This window comes from Callorhinus ursinus, unplaced genomic scaffold (genome assembly GCF_003265705.2).
Source record: "Callorhinus ursinus isolate GAN/ISIS: 27379988/994484 unplaced genomic scaffold, GSC_fseal_2.0 scaffold4, whole genome shotgun sequence".
Taxonomy (NCBI): Eukaryota; Metazoa; Chordata; class Mammalia; order Carnivora; family Otariidae; genus Callorhinus; species Callorhinus ursinus.
The window spans coordinates 86,559,907-86,572,727 of NW_027397066.1; the positions used below are offsets into that span (position 1 = coordinate 86,559,907).

Consider the following 12,821-nt stretch of genomic DNA (forward strand, 5'->3'; position numbering starts at 1 on the left):
TAATACAAGACAAGCTCAGTATTTAGTACAAAGTGAGCACTCAAAAAATGTTAGCCCGCTTTACCATTACCATCACTGTAGTTGTTATTCCCTGCCTGCAGATGAAGCAATTTCGTGAGGCCAAATGGCCTGGCCAAGGTCACTCAAGCTGGTGGATGGCAGGGTCAGTACTGAACTGTATGTCTGCCCATCCAGCACCATTCCCCCACACACCACGCAACGCACCTTGATTGCAACATAAGCAGTCAGGAGGTGGAGGGCAGGGAGCCCAGGCTTCAGAGCTAAGCACAACTGGTTCAAATCCCAGCACTTCTGCATCCTCTGGGAGTCACTGGATGAATTTCACTTACATTTGCCGTGTTCAATTTACTCATCTTTAAAATTAGAGTAGAGTCCCATTTTTAGTGTTGTGATGAAGATTAGTGGTGATGTCTATTTTGATAAATGGGAACATAACAGGTACTTGATAATGGTTGTTTCTATTTTAGGCTATCACAATATATTATAAATAGTATAACTGCAGTAATAGTGTTATCATGCTTTAACATAAAAAATAATTTTTTAGAATATATACTTCTACAAACAAAATGTGGTATATACATATAATGGAACATTATTCAGCCTTAAAAAGGAAGGAAATTCTGACATGTGTTACAACATGGATGAACATTGAAAACATTATGGTAAGTGCAATAACCCACTTGCATGAGGTACAGAGAGTAACCAAATTCATAGAGGCAAAAAGGAGAGTGGTGGTTGCCAGAGGCCAGAGGGAGGAGGGGTTTAATGGGTGTGCAGTTTCAGTTTGGGAAAATGAGAAAGTTCTGGAGATGGATGATAGTGATGGTCGCACAGCGTGAATGGACTTAATGCTGCCGAATCGGACCCTTAAAATGGCTAACGTGGTATATTTTGTGTTATGTTCATTTGACCCCAATAAGAAATAGGAGAAAAAATATATCCTTCTGCAAGAGGAACACATTATTATTAAAATCATTAAAAGCACAGTCTTAAGAGCAGCTCCTGCTTCTCCAGTCATATTTTTGACATTTTATGTTAATTCCACCAAGAAGTCACTTTAGTCTTTATGCTTTATGAGTGAAAAGGTATGCTTGACTATTTTTATCCACAACATATGTTCTTATTTGAATTGGCAGGTAGGTATTAATCAATGTAGATATTCTAACAATACTGTCAGAGGAGAAATAATATTGTTGTGACACCAAGAGAACATTTTTATTATGCACATTACCTTGAAATAACATTTTTGCCAGGAAATTTGATGCAGCTTACATGTGATGCATGAGAGGAGAAGCCCAGCTAAAGTACATTAGTCATGTGTACCGCACATGATATATAGCCCGACAGCCAGTGAGGTACAAGGATGTAATTAACTAGGAAGGTCATTCCATCACCAGGATCATATTTGGAACAAAGATGTATTCAGTTATGCTATTTACTCTTTTTCTACTTCAACTCCTCATTTTTATAAGCTTTCCTTTCTATGTGATTTTTAAAGCTCCCATAAGGCCTTTTTCTTTTTTTTTTTTAAGTCTTTTTTTTTAAGAGTTGCCTTGCATTCCAAACCCAAATCAAAACCATTGTGAATTTTAACATGACTTGCTTCTGACATTGAAACTTTTTTCTTTTCTTTTTTTTTTTTCAGTTACTATAATAAATGTCAGATTTGGGTGAAAATTTTGGATAGGCTCAGAAGGCCTAGTGTATGCCTGTCTTTTCTATCTGCATGTGCTTTACTATTTCATTACATTCGTACTTACTGAAGTTATCTTTTATTCTTGCATTTGTTCTGCCTCAATAAAATACCAGCTCTAATTATTCACCTTTGTCTCCCACCCTTGAGTTACATTAGACCCTTCGGATGGCAGGAGGAATAGCAGACCTCTGGCCTTTGCTCTAAGCTCCTCCAAGCCCTTGCTTTTTCTCTAGGCCCAATAGTGAATATTTGCCCATCCCTGCTCCTTCCAGAGAGATTTCTAAACTTTCAAGCAAGATCTTTTCATATGCTGAATGTTTTCATCAGGAGTTTGGAGAGAGGAAGTCTCTACAACAGGCTTCTTTTGTATCTTGTTTTCTACTCTCCTGAGATCTTTGGATCCTATTTTTATTTAACTGGAATTCTTCCTCAGGTAACATTTTCAAAGAGATTACAAGCGTGGCTACTTTCTAAGTTCTCCTATACTTGAAATCAATGGTCTTTTGTCTTGGCAAGGGGGCCAAGATCAAAGTCTTTTTCTCTCAGAATTCTTTACACATTATTGCAACGTCTTCCAGCATCTAATGTTTCACATAGGAAATTTAATTCACGTCCTAGCCTCTTCCTAATGTTTTAATCCAAGAAGCTTGTAAGAGTTTCTCTTTATCCTTGAAGTTTAGAAATTTCTCCGAAGTATGTTTAGGCATGCTCCTCTTTATGTGTTTCCCTTTTGATGTGAAAAGCAATTTAATACTTTAGGAATAGAAAATTTTGTCAGGTTCATGGGTTTCACTTTATATTTGTTTATTTCTCAACACCAGTTCAGGTGTCCTTCCTAGATTAATTTTCCATATGATGCGTGTTTCCCTCCTCATGTCCATGCTCTTCCTTTCTGCATTTCAGGCTTCCATTTGGGACCATTTGCTCTCTGAGCAAGGTACATCTTCTGGAATTATTTTTAATGAGGATATTTTGGTGGCAAACTAAGATCTTGTTTTTCTGAAATATGTTTATTTTACCATCATTTTTGAGAAACATTTTGCTAAGCATCCAGTTCTAGGATGTCAGTTTGTTTCTCTCAACCCTCTGAAGGTATTATTCTCCTATCCTCTGGCTCTGTCATTGCTGCTGTGAAGGCAGCCGTGAGCCTAACTGCCGTCCCTTCTTAGGAAATGTGTCCTTTTTTACTGCCTGTTCTTAAGATCTTCTATTCATTCTCACTGTATTGAAGTTTCAAACACTATGTCTAGGTGTAATTTTCTAATTTGTTCTATCCCGTTTGGAATTCATTGTAATTTCTGATTCCGAGGATTCATGTCTTGCGAAAATTCTGAAAAGTCCTTAGCAATTGTACTTGAGTTACTGCCTTTTCCTTATGTTCTCTGTTATACTCCGTGAAACTCCAATGAAACATTTATTAGATGCTGTCGTTCAATTCTCAGTGTCCCCTTTGCTGTGTTGCACATTGTACATCACGTCGCTTCTCTATGCTACATTCCCTATAACATCTTTCACTTGATTCATTAATTTTGCTTTAGATAATTCACAATTTTACCCTTTCATTGAAGTTTTTACTCCACTGAGTCTTAAAATTTTCATTATGAAATTTATTTTTCAAAGTTACATTTCACTCTTTTAAAATCTACTTGGTCATTGTTATAGCTTCCTGTTTCTTGCTTATAATTTCAAACCACTTTTTGTTTCTTTAGACCTATTAAAAACACCTTTTAAAAATACATCTCTAATAAGGGCATCTGGATGGCTCAGTGGTTAAGCGTCTGCCTTCGGCTCGGGTCATGATCCCGGGGTCCTGGGATGGAGCCCCGCGTCGGGCTCCCTGCTCAGCTGAGAGCCTGCTTCTCCCTCTCCCACTCCCCCTGCTTGTGTTCCCTCTCTCACTGTGGCTCTCTCTGTCAAATAAATAAAATCTTTAAAAAAAATACATCCCTAATAGCTCAATATCTTAAGCTTTGTGGGTATAACTGTGCCATTTTTCCCCCCCATATCTGATTCATGGCATCTTGTCTCCTTGTGTGTTTTAGGATTTTTTTTCACGTGCGATCTCATATTCCTTGCAAAATATCTGTGGGAATTATGTGAGACCTGAGTTGAAGTTCTATTCAATTTGATTGTTTTGTTCTTAATTTTCTTTCTTGCATTTTTCTTTTGATTTACTGTATTCTTCTCCCCTAAATTCTTAAACCATTAATTTGCAGTCTTACTTCTTTTCTTATACATGAATTTAAGGCTACACACTTTCTGTAAGCAATCCTTTAGCTACATTACACATGCATGTAATATTTTTCTTATCTTTTGAGATAAATATCTTCTGTTTATTTTTATGATTTCTTCTATGGCCTATCAGTTACTTAGGAGTTTTTTATTTAATTCCAAAGCAAATAAGACTTAAATTCTTTTTGGTTATTTATTTCTAACTTAATTGCTTTATTGTGGTTGTGGCTCTTAAGTACTGAGTCTTTGGAATTTATGGCCTAGAATATGGTGTATTTTCATAAAGGTTGTATATGTCCTTAAAAAGAATGTGTACCCCTGAAACAATACATTGTATGTTAATTAATTGAATGTAAATTTTAAAAAAGTTAATCTTAAAAAAAAAAAGAATGTGAAATCTCTAATTATTGAACACACATTTTTTTCTATCCTAACTGGCCTGTTACTGAAATGTGTTTATAAAACCATTACCAATGATCTGTCAAATTCTTCTTGCAACTTTTTTATTTTTTGCATCACGTTTTGAAACCATGTTATTCAGTATACACAAAATTAATGTTCATCTCAGGAAGATACAATCAGGAAGAAAAATTCATCATTATATAGTGCTCACTTTTACTTTTGCCTTCAAGTTTATTTTGTCAGATATAAAAAGAGCTTCACCATCTTTCCTTTAATTAGTATTGGCTTATAACTTTTTTTTTTACTCTTAACTTTCAAACTCTCTATGTGTTTATTTTCTCTCTCTTGTAAGCAACACATAGCTGCTTGTTTTTTTAAAACCAGTTTGGTATTCTGGTCATTTGATTCACTACAATTACTCACATATTTGGCTCTACCATCTTGCATTTGTTCCTCTCTGTTTTCTCTTTACTTCTTTTGAATTGCTTTTTTTTCTCATTACATTTTTGCATCTATGCAAATAGATGAAAATGTACATGCTGTTGCCGTGATTTTAATGGATGGCCTTAAAATTTTAACATGCATGCTTAATTGAAAACCATCTATATTTTGTCAATACCTTTATCTTTTCTGCAACACTAGGAAGACGTTTAAATGTTTAAAATGCTTACTAAGCACCACAGTCTCTGCCGAGCTGCCCACTCCTCCAATTTGCTTACCTTCTTTTCCTCTACCACCCAACCCACCTGTCCATACCACTTCAGCCACACTGGCCTCCTTCCTGATCCTTGAACAGGCCATACACACCCTCACCTGAAAACTCCCCACTGGCTGATTCCTCTGCTGAAAACTATATACCCAAGATAACTGCATGACTGTCTCTCACCTTTTAAACCTGCTTAATTTGAGACCTTCCCCACTATCTTATTTAAAATTGCACACCTTTTGGGCGCCTGGTTGGCTCAGTCGGTTAAGTGTCTGCCTACGGCCCAGGTCATGATCTCAGAGTCCTGGGATCGAGCCCGGCATTGGTCTCCCTACTCAGTGGGAAGTCTGCTTCTCTCTCTCTCTCTCCGCCCCTCCACGCTGTTCGTGCTCTCTCTCTCTCTCTCTCAAATAAATAAATAAATTTAAAAAAAAATAAAATAGGGGCCCCTGGGTGGCTCAGTCGGTTAAGCGACTGCCTTTGGCTCAGGTCATGATCTCAGGGTCCTGGGATCGAGTCCCACATTGGGCTCCCCCTGCTCAGCGGGGAGCCTGCTTCTCCCTTTGCCTCTGCTGCTCCCCCTGCTTGTGCTCTCTCTCTCTCACTCTGTCTCTGTCAAATAAGTAAATAAAATCTTTAAAAAAATTAAATAAATAAAAAATAAATATGCACACCTTTTTAGCACTTCCTAGCAGACCTCATTGCTTTGTTCTTCTCCATACTATTTATCACCTTTTAGTACACTAAATAAAATCATATATTAAATAACTAGAATTTAAGTTCCATGAGGAAAGGGATTTGTTTTCTGATGTTTTTTAAACTGCTGTATCCCAGTCCCTAAGACACTTTTAGGCTCATAATAGGCTCTTAATTATTATTAAACATTCAGTGAATCCAAGCCCCAAATTCAGATGAGAGCCAACCAATATCCACAAGTAATTGAGGAATCCCGCCCATTCTGCTTTTTTTTCTATCACTACCAGAACCAGGGCTGAGACAGATGATTTCTATTGAGGTCTCTCCCTTTGAGGATTATTTGTAGTAGTTCACCTTTTCCTGAGTGTGTCTCCTTTCTGCTCCTGACTTTATGCTGTCTCTCTAATCAGGCTCCGTGCTGTTCAGACCTTGCCCAGATCCCAGTTCCACATGTCCTGCCTCCTCATCACCGAGATACAAATTCTCATCTTCTTAGCCCACCAGCATCTGTAGATGCCTCCAGGTGGTTTGGTGGTTTTAGCCTCACTGAACTCCCAGGACTGTGCTTAAAGTTTGCTCCTGCCCTCGGAAGATTTCTTACACATTTTTGAAGGCTTATCCATTCATTGGGAATATTTTTAAATGAATTTTAAATTTAATTTTTAAACGAATTTTTAAATTTAATTTTAAATGAATCCTTAGATGTTTTATCTGGCATCTTCCAAAGACTCTGGCTCTCCATCGGGCAAGCTGGGATTGCCTTTTTGTGGTCTGTGAAATGGCGTGGCCTGCCTTTTTCCACAGTCATCTATATCTTCTCTTCACTGGCTTATTTTTAATGTTTATCTCATTGAAAACTTGTGTCCAACCCTACACCCACCTTCCAAGTGTGATTTTTCTGGCCTGTACTAGAAACCAAAACACCGAACAAAGACTAAAAAGTAGATTGAAAAAGTCCAAAGGACAATCCCGTGTTTGTTTCGTTAGCGAAGCTTAAGCTATCAGCAAGAGCAGTGGTCGTTTTTCCTGCCGTGGAAAATTTGAACCTATTGCCTTAACCCTGTTGGTTCAGTTACTCCTGAAAAAGCTGAAGCAGGAGATGGCAAGGTGAAAACGGCAGCTTGCCGAGCTTCCTGGCACAAGATGAAAACAGGAGCTTGTAGAGCTTCCTGGTAACCACAAGATGAGAACAGCTCAATATAACCAAGCTAAGCCTGCTGTTCCAGGAGACACTGCTTTGGGAGCTATCCCCCATGATCTCCTTGCTTGCTGCAAGTAGAAAACTCTCCTTTCCTGAAAGCAACCTTGGTCGGGTCTTAGGAATTACACTCACCAAGTGACGAACTCCTTGTGTTGGGTTACAAAGTTACTATGGCACAGGCAATCTTGAACTGGTAGTTCGGTAAGATTCACTTTGAGGATGGAAGCAGTTGGTATTTTCAATGCAATTGGCATTCTCAGTCTATTTAGATTATGAGCCACCAGCAGAATATCTTCTTTAGGTTTTTTATTCTTCTATGTCTCCTTATAGATTGACTAGCTGTGGTCTGAGTTCATATCTCATTTGTACGATTGTGCCAAAAAGTAGCAAGAAATAATCAGTACATGACAACATTTTTATTTTTCCCCTAATTACATGCCTTGGTATGTAGAGATAGAGATTTACCAAATATTTTGCTGTTGAATATCAATGATTACCCAGTCTCCAGACTGCAAAATGTCTTCCTAAGATCCTTCCTCCCCTATTTGGCTAGTTTTGTATTTTAGGTTATGTTACTTACAGCACTTGTACTTCCAGATACAAAAATCCCTATCAGATAGGAAGGCACTTTCCTAAAAGCAATAGGAAAATGTGGCTTAGCACATAGAGACTTATGTATCTCAGGCAAAATGTCTAGGAGTAGGAAGGCTCTTCATATCTTTCCACGTCGTCAACCATTGGGCGTAGATCTTAATCCCCATGGTGATCACGCCATGGTCCCAGCATAGCTAGTGCATCTTCAGGACTCACGTGCACATTCCAGATGGGACAAAGAAGGCAAGAACCATGAGGTGTACAGGATGAAAGGAAAGGTATCCCAGCCAAGTTTTCCTTGTCCTAAGTCCTGAGAGCCCCGCTCAGAGATTTCTGCTTACGTCTCATTGGCCATAAGTGGACCATAGATTGAAAAAGAATCTAGCAAGTAAGCATTTTTATTTATTCAGCGTTCAATTTATGAAAGACAAACAGGAGACTAGCTATTGGGCAGGCAAATGGCAGTGCCTAACAAGTATTCTGCTATTATAAAGAATAAAGATATATATATATACCTTAGTGTGTATATATATATATATATATACACTTAAGTATACTTAAGAAAAGATAGTCACTATATACTGTTGCAGTTGAAAAAGCAATTTGCAGAAGAATATGCATATGAGTCCATTATTACAAAACAAAAACCAAAAAAAGCAAAACTATTTATGTTTGTATGTACATGGAAATATGGAAATTATGGAAATGTAGATGGAAATATTTGGGGAAAGTTATGCCCTAAACAGGAATACAGCTAATAATATAGTGAAAGTTATATTACAGATAATAAATAAGGATTACATTTAATAATTATAGCAAACACATACACAATATTTACTGTATTAAATATTGCCAGGCACTGTTGAATTGAGCAAACATTAATTCATTTTATCTTCATAATCACTTATAAGGTTTTATTAATGTTACCCTTAATTTACAGATAAGGAAGTTGACACAAAAAGTTAAATAACTTGTCCAAGGCCACAGATCTAATAAATATTAGATGTGCAGTTTACACCCAGAAAGTCTAGTCCACAGTCTGGGCACTTAATCCCTACAATGTGCAGTAATTTATCATATGAAAAATAAAAGCAATTACCTTTCTTTAAAATCCATCCCAAAGGGATATCTAGGTGGCTCAGTCCATTAAGCATCTGCCTTCTGCTCGAGTCATGATCTCAGGATCCTGGAATCGAGCCCCGCATCGGGCTCTGTACTCAGCAGGGAGTTTGCTTCTCCCTCTCCCTCTTTCTCTGCCCCTCCCCCTGCTTGTACTCTCTCTCTCTCTCTCAAATAAATTAAATACAATCTTTACAAAAATAAAAAAAACTAAAATCCACCCCAAAGGAGCAGTAACAGTAGCAACAGCAACAAAGCAGAAAGAGCACATGAACTCTAAGCAAAACTTGGGCTATCATTGCAGATTGTCTTCAGACCTCCCCATGTTCCTACCTTTGGATTCCTTTTCATCTCCCTAAAACCAAGTTTCTCCCCATACATACACCCAACCCAGGGAAGCTACTCAGGATTCCAAACCCCAGCTTAATTCTCACTTTCCCCCAAGAGCAGCGCCCCTATTTTTTCTCCACTTCCTCTCTCATCTGAACATGGCTGTCCCCATACTTCAGAATAATGCCTTTTTCTTGACAAGTTGTTAACTGTAAGATAATGAGATAGTTATTTGCCCGAGGTGGTGAAAAAGTTTGAGAGTGTAGAGCAATGGAACCTGGCATTCCAATGTCTATAGAAATAACTAATACTTAGGTTGTTTTGAAGATCCCAAGGAGCTTCCACATACAGCTGCTCATTTAATTCAGTCTTCCTGATGATGCTATAATGGTTTTCATTCCTATTCTACAGATGAGGAAACTGAACCTCCGTGAGGATAACTAACTTGTCCACCATGTTCTTGCTGCTAAGAGTGGTAGAGCTGATACTAAGTCTGATTATTCTTTCCCCAGACTGCAGCCACCTCCTTTTATGTAAACTTCCTCTGTCAGGAATTTCCACATATGTTACCAATGAAATCTGTGCCTAGAATAGTGAAAATTGTTGATCACTGCTGGAAAAATGAAGCTTGAGAGTGAAAGAAATAGAGGATAGGAAAGGCATGCCATTTACACACAACTGTTTCATGCACAGTGTCATTTTTTTTTTAGATTTTATTTATTTATTTGAGAGAGAGAGTGTGTGAGCAAAGGTGGGGGGATAGAATCCCCGCTGAGCAGGGAGCCCAACATGTGGCTCCATCCCAGGACCTCATGATCATGACCTGTGCCAAAGGCAGCCGCTTAACCAACTGAGCCACCCAGGCACCCCCTCAGTGAACTATTTTGATTAAAACCATCTAAATAGCCTTTGGGCCTGTCTCACTTTAATTTTGATATAGTCTTGTAGTTTATGCTGCTAGAAAATATTCATTTCTAAAACCCTATTTTTCCTTCTTTCCTAAATACTTAGCTCCTTTGTTGCTGTATCTAGAAAGAAAAGATTATTATAGCTGACTGCTGATTTGGGGGATCTATGTTAGTAATAGTCATGTGTTACAAATAGTTTTATAAAACATAGTATAACTAAAAGATGCAAGTTTTAAAGGTAGAGAAGGATCTTATAAAAATAAAGCTTGTGCCCATAGTGCATTGTGAAGAGTTTGTTGGTTTAAGAAAGGCAAATATGGAAAGTGTTTAGGGATCGGACCATGAAATGATGCAAGACAGGCCTTTGTTTCCGCAGTGCACTTGTGTCAAAAGAGCAAACAAAGGTATCTCATAAGGTTGCTCAACTTCAAATTCTCTGAGAAGACTTTTATATCTGAAGGGAGAAGTTTCCGAAGATGAATATCTTGACTGACACTTGATTTCCATCACTGTGACCCCTAACTTGGTTCTGAACACATTGTGGAGCCACATTAGAAAATCTAAGCAGTTTTTAATTGATAAAATCTGATGTTGGACATTTAAAGTGCAGTAACTGGAAAATCTGTGAAATATGTTGAATTGACATAGTAATTGAGTCCTGGAATTCAGAACTAACAGGACCCTGAGAATGTATTTTAGGGATATTTCTTTGCCAGTGCTTAGGAAAGACTCTTTTCTCCTTGCTAGGCCCCCAATTCGTTGACAGATTATTTTATAAGGCACAAAATTTTAGAACTTGGAAAAGCAGGTATCAGTCAAAACAGTTTTTCAACAGGGTCCCTTTTATTTTCAAGGTGTTAGGTAATAACTGGATACTATCTGAACTGGTTTGTCAGCTCTCTACTAGTGAGGTTTCTTTCTATGAGCCAATTCATATGTCCCAGGAGAAAAGAACCCCCATCGTTCCCTGCTCTGCCCTGTCAAGTAGGCTCACAAAGGTCAAGTTGTATATACAACCTGCTCACTGCATCTTTCCTCCTCAGTGACCTACCGTCCTCTTTTAGATCCCAAATAATTCATAGGAAAGATGCTTCACTGTAACTTTTCCTTTTGAATTTGGGGTGCTAAGAGGCAGGCTTCTTTTACTTTCCAATAAAAACATTAGCAAGCATCCCAAAATTCTCATAACATCTCAAAACATAACTCAAGATATGAAAGCTGCAGACCACCTCATGCATTCCTTCTCTCTCCTTGCAGAGATTTTCTCTTCTTATAGAACTTACATAGATCATTTCTTTGTCTCAAGCCTCATAAAACTGTGTGCTCTCAGATGCCATTTGTCAAATCCATCTTCTTTCCTGACGAAGGAAGAATAGCTACTGGGCAAATGGTCTGGAAGCATATTCACCTGCAAGTCAGGATTGCTTAAAGACCCATCTAGGGCACCTTTCAAACTAATGCTGGAAATATCTTCACAGCATCCTCCACAGATGTTTGATTATGGAAACTCTGCCTGAACTCCTGGGATGAGCGGGCCAGGGAGAGAGGAGTACTCATTACTTCTGAAGTGTCTCTTCACACTCTAGGAGCAGTGTCTTTATGTTGAGCCATTACATGGAACCCTCTACTATAACAACTATAACAATTCTCCAGTTGTCTTAGCCTTGTTTCTGGAGTCAGCTGAGAGAGTATCTTCTCTTTATTTCCATTTCCATACACTGTGACCCGTGTACTTTTTTTTTCTATACCGACTCTTTATAAGCCCTTTTGTAAAGCTCTACATTCTCAGGAGGTGGTGTCAGCATTGACGATGTCTCACCTATCAGTTACTAGAATCACATTAGCTTTAAAGGAAATAAAATTACTTCTGCTACAGGAGACACTGAGATGAACATGAAGTTTGTGATGACTTCAAGCTTGAAGAAAATTCATTTACACACACACACGCACACTGCCCTACTATCTATCACTGTTCTGATTTCATCTGTGACCTAGTTTGTGGCTTCCAAAATTTTACATTGCTGTGGGAAGCTCATTCTTGAAGACAATTAGCTTTCTCACATTATACTTTATATAAAACCTTGGCTCTGTGTGAAGCTTCTCATTTATCACTGTGATTTTTTTAAATTGAAATTTTCTGTTTGGCAGTTCAGGAATTTTGAAATAACAAAATATGCATGATATTGAAGATGGGCCATGAAAAGTCCTGGTTGACATGTATTCAACCTTCATGGATTCAGATTGTGAACTGAAAGAAAAATCCCACTCATGTGCAACTGTTTTCCATTTCACTGAGGCTTGCATATTACTCACTGAGAAAGAAGGGCAATTATTTTTTTAACTTAAATTCAATTAGCCAGCATATAGTACATCATTAGTTTCAGATGTAGTGTTCAATGATTCATCAGTTGCATATAACACCCAGTGCTCATCACATCACGTGTCCTCCTTAATGCCTATCACCCGGTTACCCAACCCCCTCCGGCCACCCCTCTAGCAACCCTCAGTTTGTTTCCTAGAGTTAGGAGTCTCTCATGGTTTTTCTTCCTCTTTGAAAACTTCCCATTCAGTTTTCCCTCCCTTCCCCTATGATCCTCTGTGCTGTTTCTTATATTCCGCATATGAGTGAAGAGAGGCAATTATTTTTAATAATGGAAAATGGGAAGGCGTTCCACTTACTAATTAAAAATCATCCCTTGATTTAAAAGCAAATGTATCCAGAAGAATTTCTGAGCTGATTTTAATACATTTTTATCTCCAGCCTGAGGACCAGGTTTATAGCTTAATACAGTAACAAAGGGATGTTTTAAAAACAAGCCATGACAATCAAGTGTCGTTCAACTAACTTGTCAGAAGTATCTATTCTCATGTCCCTTGTTGCTCATAGTTTCATAGGATTCCAACCTTAGGGCAAAC

The 12,821-nt window shown here is 38.1% G+C and overlaps 1 protein-coding gene across 2 annotated transcripts in view; it reads left to right on the forward strand.

The window, feature by feature from the left end:
- Nucleotides 1-12,821, forward strand: part of ARHGEF38 (Rho guanine nucleotide exchange factor 38) — a 121,723-nt gene that overhangs the window by 18,443 nt on the left and 90,459 nt on the right. The gene's annotated exons all lie outside the window — the stretch shown is intronic.